At 30.6% G+C, this 16250-nt stretch overlaps 1 pseudogene; it reads right to left on the bottom strand.

Moving 5' to 3' along the window:
• Nucleotides 1-2163: 2163 nt before the first annotated feature.
• LOC111784520 (protein trichome birefringence-like 14 pseudogene) lies at nt 2164-14071 on the bottom strand (annotated as a pseudogene).
• Nucleotides 14072-16250: the final 2179 nt, after the last annotated feature.

Raw genomic sequence — 16250 nt, 5'->3', positions numbered from 1 at the left:
TGTAACCATCATCCCGATTAAAGAATATGATTCCAAGCTATCTCCTAATAGAGGAATGCTCAATTAGTCTTTGTTGTAAGATTCGGCTATATCAATTTGAGTAGCGTTCAGCCACTACTATAAATATCGAACTCCAAAATACTCATGAGCAAAGTAGGTTTGTTGAAGCTATCTATTAAAGGTGTTCCAAAATGAGTTGCGAAGATTTCCCTCCAAATCTAGTTCCAATTAAGGATGTCAATGAAGAAGTAGTGCAAATAGTTGGAAGGTTTGCCGTTGATAAGCATAATAGCAGTAGTGGACATCATTTCGTTTACAAGCGTGTAGTGAACGGTCTGCATGGTCCCATGTGGGGCTTCCATCACAAATATTATATTATTGTGATAGAAGCTATAAATGACGATGGTTTTAATTGGTCATACATTGCAAAGGTGGTGTGGCATCCTTTATTGCCGAAGGAATTCTATAAGCTCTGTACTTTTGAAGAAGTCGTCGAATTCCCTATCTCCAAGTAGGAGTATAACTACTTCTGCTATCTTTATTTACAATAAGCTCTCTCTCCCTGTGTTTGTGGGGCATTACTCTCTTCTATCTATAAAAATGTCATAACTATAATAAAATAATAATCCTTATATGAGTATTTCTTTCTCTCTTTTTATTTAGTAGCTCGTTATTTATGTATCAACTAACTTGTTATAAAAAAATTGTTCGTAAAATTAACTCAAACCTTAAAAAAACAAAACATGAAGAAAATTCTTAACGAGTAAGATAATTTTTGAATAATGATAAATATGAAAACAAAACATTCTTCTCTTTTCTAATAATAGTTTATTCATTTTTATTTATATCTTATAAAACAAATATTTAATTCACAAAATTTAAAATATCTTGTATATTATACCATAAACATTTTTTTTATTACAAATTTTGTTTTAGTCCTTTAATTCCAACCGTATAATAAAATATAGTGTGTTTCAATTAAAACTTGCTTCAATTAAAAATATAATTCGTAATTTTTTTTTCGAAGAGAACCACTATGATATTCTAAGAGAAAATAATCCATGCAAGAACTAAAATTCTTATAGAAAATTATTCATAATTTTAATCAGCATCTTAGTCTTTTGATTTGACACATTTTCAAATATGAATGAACCTAAATTTTAAGTCGGGTGAGTATTACGAATAATCGATAGTACTTTGCAAGTAGCTACAAACATTTAAAAGGTCGAATGTTGAATTTCCTAAGAAGTGGAACCAAATAACCAGATGATAATTGTTGAATTTTTAAAGAATGCACCAAAATTTTCATTTATAAATAAATGGAACCATTAGTTGATATAAAACTCTAATTATACAATTGCATCTCTTCTTCCCACCACTCTCACTAACACCCACCTCAAAGTGATCATCTTCCCTAGAGGTCGCAAATTAAGATGCTGTTGGCTTTTTGGCCTTGATCTCACTTTAATTAATTTCAATCAATTAATTGATGTTTTGATGATAACAAACCTACTCTTTAATTATTAATTATTTTCAGTATTTTGAACTGTCCACAGTATAAGGTCGGGAATAACAATTTCAACGACTTTTCAATTACTCAAATCAGAGCTAAAACGAAGAAATTACAGTCGAGACAACATACCCGACGTGATGATGTGGCAGCAAAATCAAAATGATGGACAAATCAAAATATATCAAAGTATGACATTTATGATTTTGGGAGAGTAACAAATGGTGGAGTTTTTCTTATTACTATATTTTTAAATAAAGTTATTTTTACAAAATATAAATTTGAATCTAACCGTTACTCACATCGATTTTTATTATTACAATATTATATTATTATATTATTATATTTTAAAATTTTGGTGGTTACTCACATAGTTTTTATTATTATTATATTATTATATTTATAATAAATTTTGAATTTCATTTGACCGTTACTCACATAACTTTTTATTATTATTATATTATATTACTATTATATTAAAATTTTGAAATAAATGAATTTAGAAAAATTTCTTATTTATTTACTTTTAATCTCCACCTTCCATTATTCCTAACACAATCCAATGGTCAATATTCAATCCTACATTTTGCCACTTTTCTCCTCTATATAAACTCATCTTCTCCACATTTTAAAAACAACTTAAAAAAAAAAACTTACATATATTCTCCAATCCTCATTTGTTCAAAGTCTTCATTGTTTGTTGCTCTCTCCAAGCTTACAAGTTTATTTCTTTTTATCTTATTCTTGAGAGGGATTATTTTTGTATTGTGAGGAAATAGTTGTGAGTATCCCAAATTGTAAATCTACTCTTTGAGAGAGTTGTAGTGTGTTATTATCAAACTCAAATACTTGTATCGGTTTGATCCTGCGCCGTGGAAAGGATTGAGTTTGCTCTTGAACTCGTAAAAAGAGCGGTGTAGCGGTTTGGCTCAGATCCGTGGAAAGAGTCGAGAAAGTTCTTTATTCAAATTCCCAAGAGGCGCTTGGGGAGTGGAGTAGGTCGAGTTTGACCGAACCACTATAAAACTACGGTGTCATTTTCTCTGACTCTTTTCTATTTAATTTCAAAATTATTATTGTGATTTATTGCATGTTCTACTTGATTATTGTTTTGACTTGAATTACTTTGTTATAGTAATTATCATCTTTTACTTATTTGTAAAAAGTTTCATCATTAGAAAAATTAATCACGTTTAAACACTTTTATCGTTAAAACCCTATTCACCCCCCCCTCTAGGGTTGCCATACCGATCCAACAGATGCCTTCCTAGATTACTCAAAGGGAGAAAAGCTGAATGTCCAAAAGTGAACTTTTAGGACAAACCAAGCTATATTTGAGCAAGAAGAATCATGTTCCACATGTTCGGGATGCCAGTTAGACACCAATGCAAGAAATCACTACCATCCGAAGTTCCTTTGATAATGCAAGGAGATCTGTGAGCATCATCTCTCAGGTGGGAATGAGTCGTCATTCCCAACTTCCATACTCGGGTGTCTTCTACAACACTCTCAAGAACTGGATCACTTGATCTATTATGCTCTACTTTGCTTCCTCTTGATAACGGTGTGGTATTGACACAACTATCTCCATTATTCCATTCCCCATTGCAGCAACGACTAGGAGACATGGTCCTAAAAAAAAAAAAAACCTTGAGTCAAGGATGAGAAGAGAGTTGCGAGTCCAACAATTGGACAATTTTAGTAGTGCCAATTTCTTTTAAGTTACCGAGTTCACTACAGATTTTATCTTTATACATTACCCACCTATTTTCTCTGAATTTTGCTATGTTCCAGCGATGTCTTGTATTAAGAACCAACACATCAAACAGATGGAGAAATTTTCTCATAAATGCTAGCAAATGGTCAAGATGCATGGCTGCATCAGTGGCTGGGTCTGACATGTTGAATGACAATAACTCGCTGAGGCTTGATGACCAGTAATTTAAAATAGTAGTATTGGTACTTGAGAAAATATGTCCATCCATCTTGACGAACAACGCTCTTAGCTTTGACAATGCAATATTCCTTTTCTGTCTTCAATGTCAGGACTCTCTTTCCCCAATAGTCTTATACATCAAAGATTGAAAATGCTTCCTTTCCTAATGAATCCATAATAAATGCAAATAGTTTTGTCCTACATTCTGAAAAGATCCTAGTCAGATCATTCAAAGAGAGTTAAAATGTCGAAAGTAACCTAACAAAATCAAAATCTATTAAATAGATACCAATTGGCAGATTAGTTGAGGAGCATAAGATAAGTTATATAACTATACTCTCAGAATCTAGGGTAGGATGAGACTTATTTGGTTATATATTTTAAAACCAGTTCCCTAAATGAAAACAAGACAATGGTACATTCATCTTCTTTTAGTGTTTCTAGTTCTTTTCGTTTGAAAATTATTATCCCAAAAATTTGAACAAATCGACCCACAAATCTCTTTCGAGGTAGATCTGCACCATCTACTGTAAATTTGCTGAAACATTTTTTATTTTTTTCTTTGTTGCACGAACTACTGTTTGAAAAGATAGTTGAGATCTCACATGTAGATGTAACGGTTCTCTCTTCTCTGATTTTGTTTTATTTATTTATTTTTAATTATTGTTATTATTATTATTATATATTTATTAATTATTATTTTTAAAATTTTTTTTTTTCCAACTACTAACCACTATTCTTGTTATTAATTTCCACGACACACTTTTCAACACTTTGCACTCATTCGTAATTGACATCCTTGATTGGAATTAGATCTGAGGGAAACACTTCTCCACAACTCATTTTAACACATTTAATAGATAGTTTCAATTGACAAACTTTGCTCATGAATACTTAGGAGTTAGATATCTATAGTTGTGGTTGAATGTTACTCAAATAAATATTAACCGAATTTTACAACAAAGACAAATGGAGACTCCACCATTAGGAGATAGCTTCAAATCAAATTATTTAGTTTGGATACTGGTCGCATTATTTTAATCAAACAACCGAGACGAGTGTATTAATAATAGTACAAATATTTTTTTATTTATAAATAGTCGAATATAATTAAGGTTAAATTTGTGAACTCCATTAAAATTAGTCTAAATTTGTAATCTCCAATTATGTACCTATATTTTATATATATATATATATATTCACAACAATGAAAATGATTATTCTCCTTTAAATATCATATTGATTTTAGTAATCTTTTAAGTAAAAAAATTTGGATTTAGATATGCAAAAAAATAATTAATTTTTTTTAATTAAATATATTGTTTTATTTCAAAAAAAAAAAAAATCCACATTTTTCAAAATTTGAACGTAAACAAATTGAGGTTGGGAAATGAGGTTTTTTATTTTATTTTATTTTATTTTATTTTTATTATTTTTTTATTATTGGGTTATATAAAGTAAGTTGTTATTTAAATAAAAGAACAAAATTGTAAACCTAAATGGTACAAAATATTTTTATGCTCTCTTTTCGAACAAATTTGTTTGCATTCAAAATTTAAAAGGATGGGACACAGTAATATTCTCTCTAATATTCTCTCCTATTTATTATTTATCGTATAAAAAATTAATTTGCAAATATTAAATTATCTTCTATATTTAAATTCAGTAAACATTTATTATTCTTCTATTATATTACAATATATAAATGTATACATTGTTCCATCTTCTAACCATTTCGTAATGATATCGTTTCATAACATATCTTGGTTATATCATTTCCTAAACTTATTCTAACTATATCATCTCACTAGTCTATTATAATAATATCGTTTTCTGTACATAATCTTATCGTATCGTTTTGTCAATCAATTATATAGTCATAATGTTTTCTATGCATAACCCTATCGTATTGTTTTGTCAATCTATTGTAGTCATAATGTTTTCTATGCATAACTTTATCGTATCGTTTCATTAAACTATCATAACCATAGTGTTTTCTATACATAACCTTATCGTATAGTTTTTATCAATCTATCATAACCATAATGTTTTCTATACATAAACTTATCGTATCGTTTTATCAAACTATCATAACCATAACATTTTCTATACATAACCTTACCGTATCGTTTTATCAAACTATCATAACCATAATATTTTCTATACATAATCTTATCGTATCGTTTTATCAATCTATCATAACCATAACATTTTCTATACATAACCTTATCGTATTGTTTTATCAATCTATCATAATCATTTCATTTCGATACATAAGCTAACCATAATGTTTTATGAACAAATCTTAGTCCTATAGTTACATCGTTTATCACATCCTTCTTGTATCCTATCTCAAACTTATCGTACCGTAAGTGTTATCATATAATTCACATATCATAACATATACGCATCATATCTTGATCATATCGATTCATATACAATTAACAAAAATCAATATATATATGACATTTATAGAACCACGGGGCATGTGTCAACATCAAATATAATCACGCCGATAGTATGATAATTCACACATACCAATCAACACTTAGTTGGTTAGTCTTAGCTAAAGTATTTATCTAATTCCAAACCAGCTTGCCTTCATCCCTTTGTTGAGGATTGTTGGGAGAGAGTCCCACATTGGCAAATTTAGGGAATGATCATGAGTTTATAAGCAAGGAATACATCTCCATTGAGGCCTTTTGGGGAAGCATAAAGCAAAGTCATGAGAGTTTATGCTCAAAGTGGACAATATCATACTATTGTGGAGAGTCGTGATTCCTAACACCCTTGAATTCATTTCTGAATTCTTTTCCACATATACTGAAGTGCTTCAATTGTGACGGTCTCTTCTTAAACACAATCCTCCTTTCACTCATCAAAACTCATGCATAATTTCTACGATGTTGCCATAACCATGGTCCTTGTAGTAAGGAAGATTGGTCTCGATGATGTCGAAGACCTAGATATCGCTTCCATCGCCGAGACCCAGATATCGTTTCAATGTTAGAGGCTACTGTATTTTAGTGTTATCTCATCTATTGACACCTCCAAGATTATCTCATGTTTTAATGTTACTTATGAAAGTTCAATAGCATTTGTTTTAATGTTACTTCTGAAAGTTCAATAGTATTTTTGAATTGTACACTCTCATGTTTTAATATTACTTTTGAAAGTTCAATAGTATTTTTGAAATGTGATACTTAATTATTTATTGAGTGTTTTTTTTTTTCTTCAAAAAATTTAAGGGTATTAATGAAACACTTTTCAAAGATAAAAAGGTCATTTTGAAATCCTTTTGAAAATTTAAGAGGTTTATCCGAACAAAAATAGTAATAGTTTCTATCCAAAATTAATGGTAAAAATATTTTTAAATTTGAAAGTTTTATGGGTTCTTTTTTAGACTTTTTAGAATGTTTAATGGTATTATTCAAACTTTTCAAAGTTTAAGATTATTTTTGAAGCAGAGTGCAAAGTTCAATGATATTTTTATTAAGTGATCCAAGAAAATGATATCCAGTCATGAGACACAGTTCAATGATATTTTTATTAAGAAATCCAAGAAAATGATATACAGATATGAGACACAATTATGACACGGGACAGGATTTTATGCCATTTTTTAAAAAACTTAAGAAAAAAATACGACAAAACACAAGTTATTTTTTTTTTTTCTTTTCTTTCTCTTTCATAATTTCTTCATTCTCATATTTAACTTTTATTAAAAAAAAAAAAAAAAAAAAAAAAAAAAAAAAAAAAAAAAAAAAAAAAAACCTGAAAAAGGAGAAAAAAAAGGAAGGAGAAAGAAAATGGGGAACGTATCAAATACTCTTTAATTGATATAAAGAAAGCATGAGAGTAACTCCACATCTTAAAGGGCTTGTAAATGCTCCATTCACATTTAGGGTACTCTTAGGCCATTTCCCTCACGATTGGGATTGGGAGATCTCCAAGTTCCCTAACTTATGCTAGGAAGTGAACAAGGTAGGATATAAGTTGTTTTACGTCTGATTAGGAAAAAGGATATGGGAAGTCTTGGGAAGTGTGGGGATTATATACCTTTGAAACTCTACTTTATTTTCTACTTTTTATTTTCAACTTAGATAATCCTAAATTTCTTTCTTTTGTGACCTCTTTCAATATTGGCATCAAAGCTCTAATCTCGAGAGTGTTTGTGATATCCCTCATTGGTTTGAGAGGAAAATGAAGCACCCTTTATAAGGGTGTAGAAATCTTTCCCTAGCAGACGCGTTTTAAAGTCTTGAGGGGAAGCCCGAAAGGGAAAGCCCAAAGAGGTCAATATCTGCTAGCGGTGGGCTTGGGCTGTTAGTATCAGAGCCAAACACCGGGGCGATGTGCCAGCGAGGAGGCTGTTTCCCGAAGGGGGTAGACACGAGGCGGTGTGCCAGTAAGGACGTTGAGCCTCAAAGGGGGTGGATTTGGAGAAAGGAATGAGTGTCAGCGGAGTGCCAGCAAGAACGCTGGGCCCTGAAAGGGATGGACTGTGATATCTCACATTGGTTGGAGAGGAGAACAAAACACCCTTTATAAGGGTGTGGAAACGTTTTCCTAACATACGCGTTTCAATTGGAGAAAGGAATGAGTGCCAGCGAGGACGCCGGGCCTAAAGGGGGTGGATTGTGATATCCCACATTGGTTGGAGAGGAGAACAAAACACCATTTATAAACGTGTGGAAACCTTTCCCTAGTTCCATAGCAAACGCGTTTTATAAAGCCTTGAGAGGAAGCCCGAAAAGGAAAACCCAAAAAAGACAATATTTACGAACGGTGGACTTAAACGGTTATAGTTAGAGTGTTGTTAAAAATGTAGAACATAATGGATGCAGTCATATTAGGTTTGCAATGAGTTATTGGGATTTTTATGATGAACTTCATTACTACTCGCCATAGTTGGAAAGGATGGGCTAATCTCTATCTAGAAAGTAGGAGGTGAGGGTACACTACTTATTCATTAGATAATGGTGTCAAGGGTAAGCTTTATGGAGCTTACATTATTAGATAACGTGGTACTAACTCTAACATTATTATTATTATTTTTTTTAAATTTAAAGGTATTAATGAAACACCTCGTTGGAGGTCCAAGGTTCGATATTGCCTGAACTTTCCAGTCGAGCTACTTCCTCCTACTAATGATCAATCAATCGGGTAGTTTTTAAATCTTTTTAAATTTTAAGAGTATTTTTCATAAAAAAAAATAAAAATAAATAAATAGTAATAGTTTATTTGAATATTTTAAAATTTGAAAGTTTATGAGTGTTTTGTAGACTTTTTCCAATGTTTTAAAGTATTATTTTAAATTTGAAAGTTCGATGGTGTTTTTATTAAGAGCTCCAAGAATATGATTTTACGGACATGAGACACAATTTAGACACCACAGGAACAAGATTTCATGACATTTTTAAAAAAAAAACCTAAGATAAAAATATATTTTATTTCTTCTTTCATTTATTTGTTCATTCTCATCCTTTGGTCTACACGACCCATTAAATGACAAAATTAAAGTTGTAGTTAGCCAATCCTAATATTTGACCGACAAATTTTCAAACTATTTTGAATGGGTGTAAACAAAACATTAGAAGAACTTATTCTCAGGTCCCTCTTCAACACGTGTTGGATATGCAGAGAATAATCTTTTTTTTTTTTAATTTTGGAAAAGTCAAAGAAAATTAAAATTAAAATGTGACTCTCTGCTTTGTTCTTGCTAATGAAAAAAAAAATAATAATAATAATAATAAAATATAAAACCTTATATATTTTTAGATAGAATTTAAGATTAACTGAGCTCGATCCAAATTTTTACTCACTAATTTAATTATTATTTATATAAAACTATTAATATGTAAGAAAAATATACGTACAAAATGTTTGTACTATTGGTAATACACTAGTCTCTGTTGTTTGACTGAAACAATGCAACCATCATCCCAATGAAAGAATATGATTCCAATAGTACCTGATATTTCTTACCTGATATTTCTTCCTTTTTTTTATGTTTTAATGTTTATCCCATCCCCATTTTCCTCTATCAAATTTTCTTTTTCTACCTCCCTTTTTATAAATTTTAATTGTCTTCATCATTTATTATTAAATTTCATCTAAGATATAATTGTCCATTCACATAATAGAGGCGTTTTTATCAATTTAATATATACTTCCATCTTAGATATAATTATCTCTCTTCAAGTAAATCTACTGAATAATTGCAACAATTCAGGCATATGCTTCTACAAGGGTTTTTATCCGACCTGACTTTCTTCTGTTTTTTTATTTCCTTTTGGCTGGAAGCTATCTTGTGGCATGATTGGTTGATGAGAGAGAAATGGGGAAGGGATGAAATGTTAGTGGAGAGAGGTGGGTAGAGGTTAAAGAGTGTTTTGTTTTCCTCCCCAGGAACGTGGGATCTCACATTCTCTTTCGGTTGAAATATATATTCACAGAAACCTAATAGGTATGAGCTCCAAGAACATGATATACGGACATGACACACAATTATGACATCACATGGAAAAGATTTCATTCCATTTTTTTTAAAAACCTAAGACAAAAATACGGACATTGACACACAATTATGACATCACATGGACAAGATTTCATTCCATTTTTTTTAAAAACCTAAGACAAAAATACGACAAAACACAAGTTATTTCTTCATCATTTATTTCTCCTTCATAATTTCTTCATTCACAAATTTAACTTTTTTTTTATAAATAAAAAAAAAAGTTAAACATGAAAAAGGAGAAAGAAGGAAAAAGGAGAAAAAAAAATCCTTAAAATTCCTGAAGTGTATCACATACTTTTGACTGATATAAAGAAAGCATGAAAATAAGTTATTCTCACGTCCCATCTTTGAAACCATGTAAGTTTAAGGCTTTTATTTTCGGGTTCTCTTTAAAAAAAAAAAAAACTATGAATTATATTTTTAATTGAAGCAAGTTTTGATTGAAACACTATATTTTATTATATGGTTAGAATTGAATGACCAAAACAAAATTTGAAATTACAAAAATGTTTACCACTTTTGTTTTTATATTTATAATTATTCAAAATTTGAAATGTAATCGAATATAACTCGATTTGATTTACAATTTGTTTGAAGGGAGAACTAGAGCTGAAAAGAATCAAGCATGGTTCTCAAAACTTTCTGAGATGTCTGTCATTGTTTATCATTGGCACTAGCTACAAATAAACACAATTGTGCTTCCTTTAGCTGTTACCTTGACTAGTTTATGGTCAAAGTGGACAATATTATACTATTGTGGAGAGTCGTGGTTCCTAACGGTACTTATCAATCTCTCGATATAATAATGAGTTTTATAAAGAATTGTCCAAATTGAATATACGACTAAATTATAAGTTTCTTAAAATGATAATTTACTGCCGTGAGGGTAAGTAAATCTCATATCTCCAAGTTATTTTTATAGCATGTAACAGTCCAAGCTCACCGCTAGCAGATATTGTTTACTTTGGCCCGTTACGTATTGTCGTCAGTCTCACGGTTTTAAAGTAAGTCTACTAGGGAGAGTATTCCACACCCTTATAAGGAATATCTCGTTCTCCTCTACGACCGATGTAGGATCTCATGTAACATTATCGTGCTTAAAGAAAGATTATAAGAAAAATGTAATCTACAAGACAGGGGAGGATTATACCGTCTGATCACCGAGTTTCTCAACTGATGATTCAACGAGCTCTTTAGGGTCGAACGTATTTCCAGTAACAAAAGGGCCAAGTTGGAGGCAGAAAGAACTGGTATGGTTGCACATTTCCTGCAAAGAACTAAATCTCAACTATAACCATTAGCATATAAATCATTTAACTTAGAAGACAGTGACAAGAAAAAATTATAACCAAAAATAAGCTTTCTCCGTCCGTCCTACATAGGATATGCTTTCCACTGCATCGATGTCAAGGTTAGATTGCTTTTGTTTCACCTTGTTTTAAGTTTTTAGATCGTTTTTGTGAGATTCCATCGGGTAGAGGGGAAAACGAATCATTCTTTACAAGTACGTGGAAACCTCTTCATAGAAAACACATTTTAAAACTTTGAGGAAAAACCCAAAAGAGAAAGCCCAAAAAAGATAATATCTTTAGCGGTGGATTTGAGTTGTTAGAGTTGATCGAGTATCTCCTAGCTAGAAAGGAATTTGGAATAGAGTAGGCTATCACGACTAGTTGGATTAGGGTAAAGATTTTTCTTATTGGATAAGTTTCGAAATTGTTAGACGGTGGTCTATGATTCAGTGATTTGATGCCATCACTAAACTGTTGTTATAAAATTTTAATGGGATATCTTCAATACATATGGTATGTGTGAAATAAAACGGTGGCAATTACTCATGGGTTAATTGTACCACTATGGTTACAAGCTAGATGACTTGTGTTTTGGTTTTAGATCACTTGCTAGTTCATCAGGGTTTTGAGTTTTGACCATAGGCTAGATGGGGGCTCAGTTTGCTTCCTCTCTCGCTCCCTCTTTTCATATCAGTAAATCCACTTCCTTCTTAAGGGTAGAACGTGAGATCTCACATCCGTTGGAGAGGAAAATGAAACATTATTTACAAGCATTATGTTAAAACGCATCTCCTAGGGAGATGCTTCCATACCCATATAAAGAATGCTTCATTCCCCTCTCCGATCCATGTGGAATCTCATAGATATCGTACACATACAATAAAATATAACATGTAGTGGACCTAAAACTGTTCAAAACTAGGTCATCTAGCCTGTGTTCCTGTTCGAAGTAGGAGCATCTAGCATGTAATCCTGATCAAATCCAACGACATTGATCATATAACATATGAGAATGTTGAATTTTCTTAGAAGGGTAACTAAATAACGAGATAATTATTGTTGAATTTCCAAAGCAGAGGGAATAAAAAAGGTGGGGGAAGAACAACAACAATGGTCGGATACATATGAATCCTCTCTTGTGCTAGTTGCCCACCCGAACCCTCGTTCGATGACAAGCCAGCTCTGAGCAGAGCAAGCTGGATGGCCTCGACATGGTCGAATCACTTTCCAACAAATCAAATCCTAACTCAACCGGGTTCATATGGTTTTTCTTCCAAATCCAGTTCATACAATAATAAAATAAAAAAATAAATTCTCACCAATATTACCATTGTCTTATTCCAACGTGGCAATTCATGTCTAGATTTTCGTCCATAATACCCTTAAATTTTAAAAATTTTAAAAATATTTCTCAATTTTAAAAAATATCTATGAATTTAGAAAAATAGCATTAATATCCTTAAAATTTGAGAAAAATATTTAAAAGTTATAACGAATGTACCCCATTTAAGAAAATATGATCTATGAGAATGAAATGAGATAGACCATTTCATCCCTAGATTAATTGTACGTATTTATTTATTTATTTTTATAAATATTAAAAGTATTATTGCTTAATATTTATCTAATAACTTTTTTAATTTTTTTTTAAGAAATGTTTAAGAATATAAAACTTTTTACGTATTTTTACCCTCTCAAAAATTTAAGGATACATTTTAAAACAAAATATTAACGGTTTTCATCTATGATGATATTTTCTTCAAGTTTTAAGAGTATTATTAAAAATTTTAAAATAACAAAATATAAATTTTATTTTAAAGTTACTTTTATTAGTTTATAAAAAAAGGAAAAAAAAAAAAGTGGATAAGGTCGGCTGACGTGGATGATAGACGAACTGAAGTCCGAACTCTCCTTACTATCATCTTCTTTATGTGTTTCTAGTTTTTTTTGTTTGAAAACTATCATCCCAAACATACTATAGGTTACGTGGGAGAAAATCGGGATCAATTAAGTTTTTCTTAGTTATCCTATACTAAGTATCACTTTTATTAAGAGATTGTCCCTATTGAATCAATATTCATTCTTTACTCAGTGTCATATCTACCACAACTAACAAGGTATTTTTATAATAAATGTTTCACTCCTATGCTTTGAACGACTCGGTGATCAAAGATTTAATAGCTAAATGAAAATTAATATATGTAAGTGAACTATTGGAGGTGAAATAAAAGTTCAAAGTTTCTTAGAAATATTATTTTGGAAAGTCATGACGAAGATTATTTTGTGTTTTTAAGGTAATGGATTAGATTAAAATTTTTAATAAGCCTAATCCAAAATAAAATTAGAAAATTTGTATAATAAATTAGTATTTTACTTATAATATTCTCTTCACTTTAAGGATAATGAAGCTTGGTAATAGTTTAATATGTAATTAAGAGTTAAGTTTGACTAAATTTGAGGAAAAACATAAAGATAATTATGTGATTATTTTATTGTGGTTTGTGCTATTTTCATAATTAAGAGACAATAACGCTCCCATATAGAGAGAGGGGGCTTAGTGTAAACTGAAAGAGCAGTTTAATGCTTGTTGAAACCTCTGAGGACATCTTCAAAGGAAAAGAGAAAGGGTGTTTTCGTGAAAAACTAATAATGCTCCACTTTGCAATATATTACAAATGAATACCATCGTCATCGTCATTTGTAGCTTCTATCACAATGATATAAAAAGTGGTTTCAACGCCTATATTGGGATCAGACAGACCATTCACCACACACTTGTAAATGAAATACTCGCCACCATTCTTGTCATCCATTTCTACAACAAACTTTCCAACACTTTGCACTTATTCGTCATTGACATCCTTGATTAGAATTAGATCCGAAGGAAACACTTCTCCACAACTCATTCTAACACCTCTGATAGATAGTTCCAATTGACCTACTTTGCTCATGAATATTCAGGAGTTTGATATTTATAGTTGTGGTTGAACGTTACTCAAATAGATATAACCGAATTTTACAACAAAGACTAAAGGAGGCTCCCTCTATTACGAGATAGCTTCGAATCAAATTCTTTAGTTTGAATAATGGTCACATTGTTTTAGTCAAACAACGGAGACTAGTATATTAATAATAGTACAGATATTTTGTACATATATTTTCTAAATTATTAATAATTGAATACAACATTCAAAATTCAAAAGGGGGACAGTGCAATATTTATCTTCTAACCATTTCATAAACATTTTGTAATTATATCGTTCTATATACATATTCTAGTCATATCGTTTCTTAAACTTATTCTAACCATATCGTCTCACCAGTCTATCATAATAATATCGTTTTCTATACATAACTTTATCGTATCATTTTATCAATCTATCATAGCCACAACGTTCTCTATACATAATCTTATCGTATCGTTTTATCAAACTATCATAACCATAGTGTTTTCTATACATAAACTTATCGATCGTATCGTTTTGTCAATCTATCATAACCATAACACTTTATATACATAATCTTTTCGTATCGTCTTATCAATTTATCATAGTCAAAACGTTTTCTATACATAACCTTATTATATTGTTTTATCAATCTATCATAATCATACATCGTATCGTAAGTGTTATCATACAATTCACATATCATAACATATATACATCATATCGATTCGTAAACAATTCACACATATCAATATATATGACACGTACAGAACCACGGAGCACGTGTCAACATCAAATATTATCATGCCGAAAGTAAGGCCACTTGGCCTTAGCCGAAATTTTAATCTAATTCCGAACCAACTTGCCTTCGTCCCTTGAATTCTTTTCCACATATATTGAGGTGCTTCAACTCTAACGGCCTCTTCTTAAACACAATTCTTCCTTCGTTAATTAGAACTCATGGAGAATTTCTACAATGATGACATAACCATGGTCTTGGTAGTAAGGAAGATTGCAAAGCAAGGTCTCGTCGATGTCGAAGACTCAGATATCGTTTCCATCGCCGACCAATTTCACACTCTGGGCAAGAATTTAAGCCTCCATCGATGCAATTTCCATTTCAAGTTGATAGGCTCTACACGTTAAGTACTCTTTCACATATTCCGTACAATCTTTCATAATTGTTTTCCACGTATTCAGATTGTTAGCCTCCACATTAATCGAAAGCTTGGTCACCCAAGGCTGTAGAAAAAAAATACTTTAAAAAGTTTCATTCATACTTTTCAATTATTTTAAAAAAGTTAAAAAGATATATGGTTTGAGTTATTACGGTTAAAACATACCCATAATACCCTTTACTTTTATAAATAAATCAAAAAAGTTTTCACCATCCGTGTATGACCGAAACCATCTTTAATGTTACTTTTGAAAGTTTTCGTAGTATTTTTTAAATGGGTATTAACGGTAAGATTATTTTTAGAGTTTTTTTTTTTAAAAAAAAAAAAATTAATGGTATTAATGAAACATTTTCAAAGATAAAATGGTAGTTTTGAAATTCTTTAGAAAATTTAAGATTATTTTTTGGGGAAAAAAATAGTAACAATTTTTATCCAAAACTAAGGGTAAGAATATTTTTAAATTTGAAACTTGGGTGTTTTTTAAACTTTTTCGGATGCTTAATGGTATTATTGAAACTTTTGAAAGTTTTAAGATTATTTTTTTAGACCAATTGCAAAGTTCAATAGTATTTTTAAAGAGATCCAAGAACATGAAATACCGACATGACACCACACGGACAAGATTTCATGTCATTTCTTGAAAAAACTAACACAAAAATACAACAAAACAAAACACAAATTATTTCTTCTTTTCTTCTTTCTCCCTCCTAATTTCTTCATTCTCATATTTAACTTTTTTTTTTTAGGAAAGAAAAAAAAAAGAAGTTAAACGGGAATAGGAGAAAGAAATTCCTTAATTCTGGAACCATATCAAATACTCTTTGACAAAGATAAAGAAAGCATGAGAATAACTTATTCTCAGATCCCAT

The sequence above is a fragment of the Cucurbita pepo genome, chromosome 20 (assembly GCF_057944985.1).
Source record: "Cucurbita pepo subsp. pepo isolate OVF chromosome 20, ASM5794498v1, whole genome shotgun sequence".
NCBI classification, from domain to species: domain Eukaryota; kingdom Viridiplantae; phylum Streptophyta; class Magnoliopsida; order Cucurbitales; family Cucurbitaceae; genus Cucurbita; species Cucurbita pepo.
This window is presented reverse-complemented; position numbering and strand designations above follow the sequence as displayed.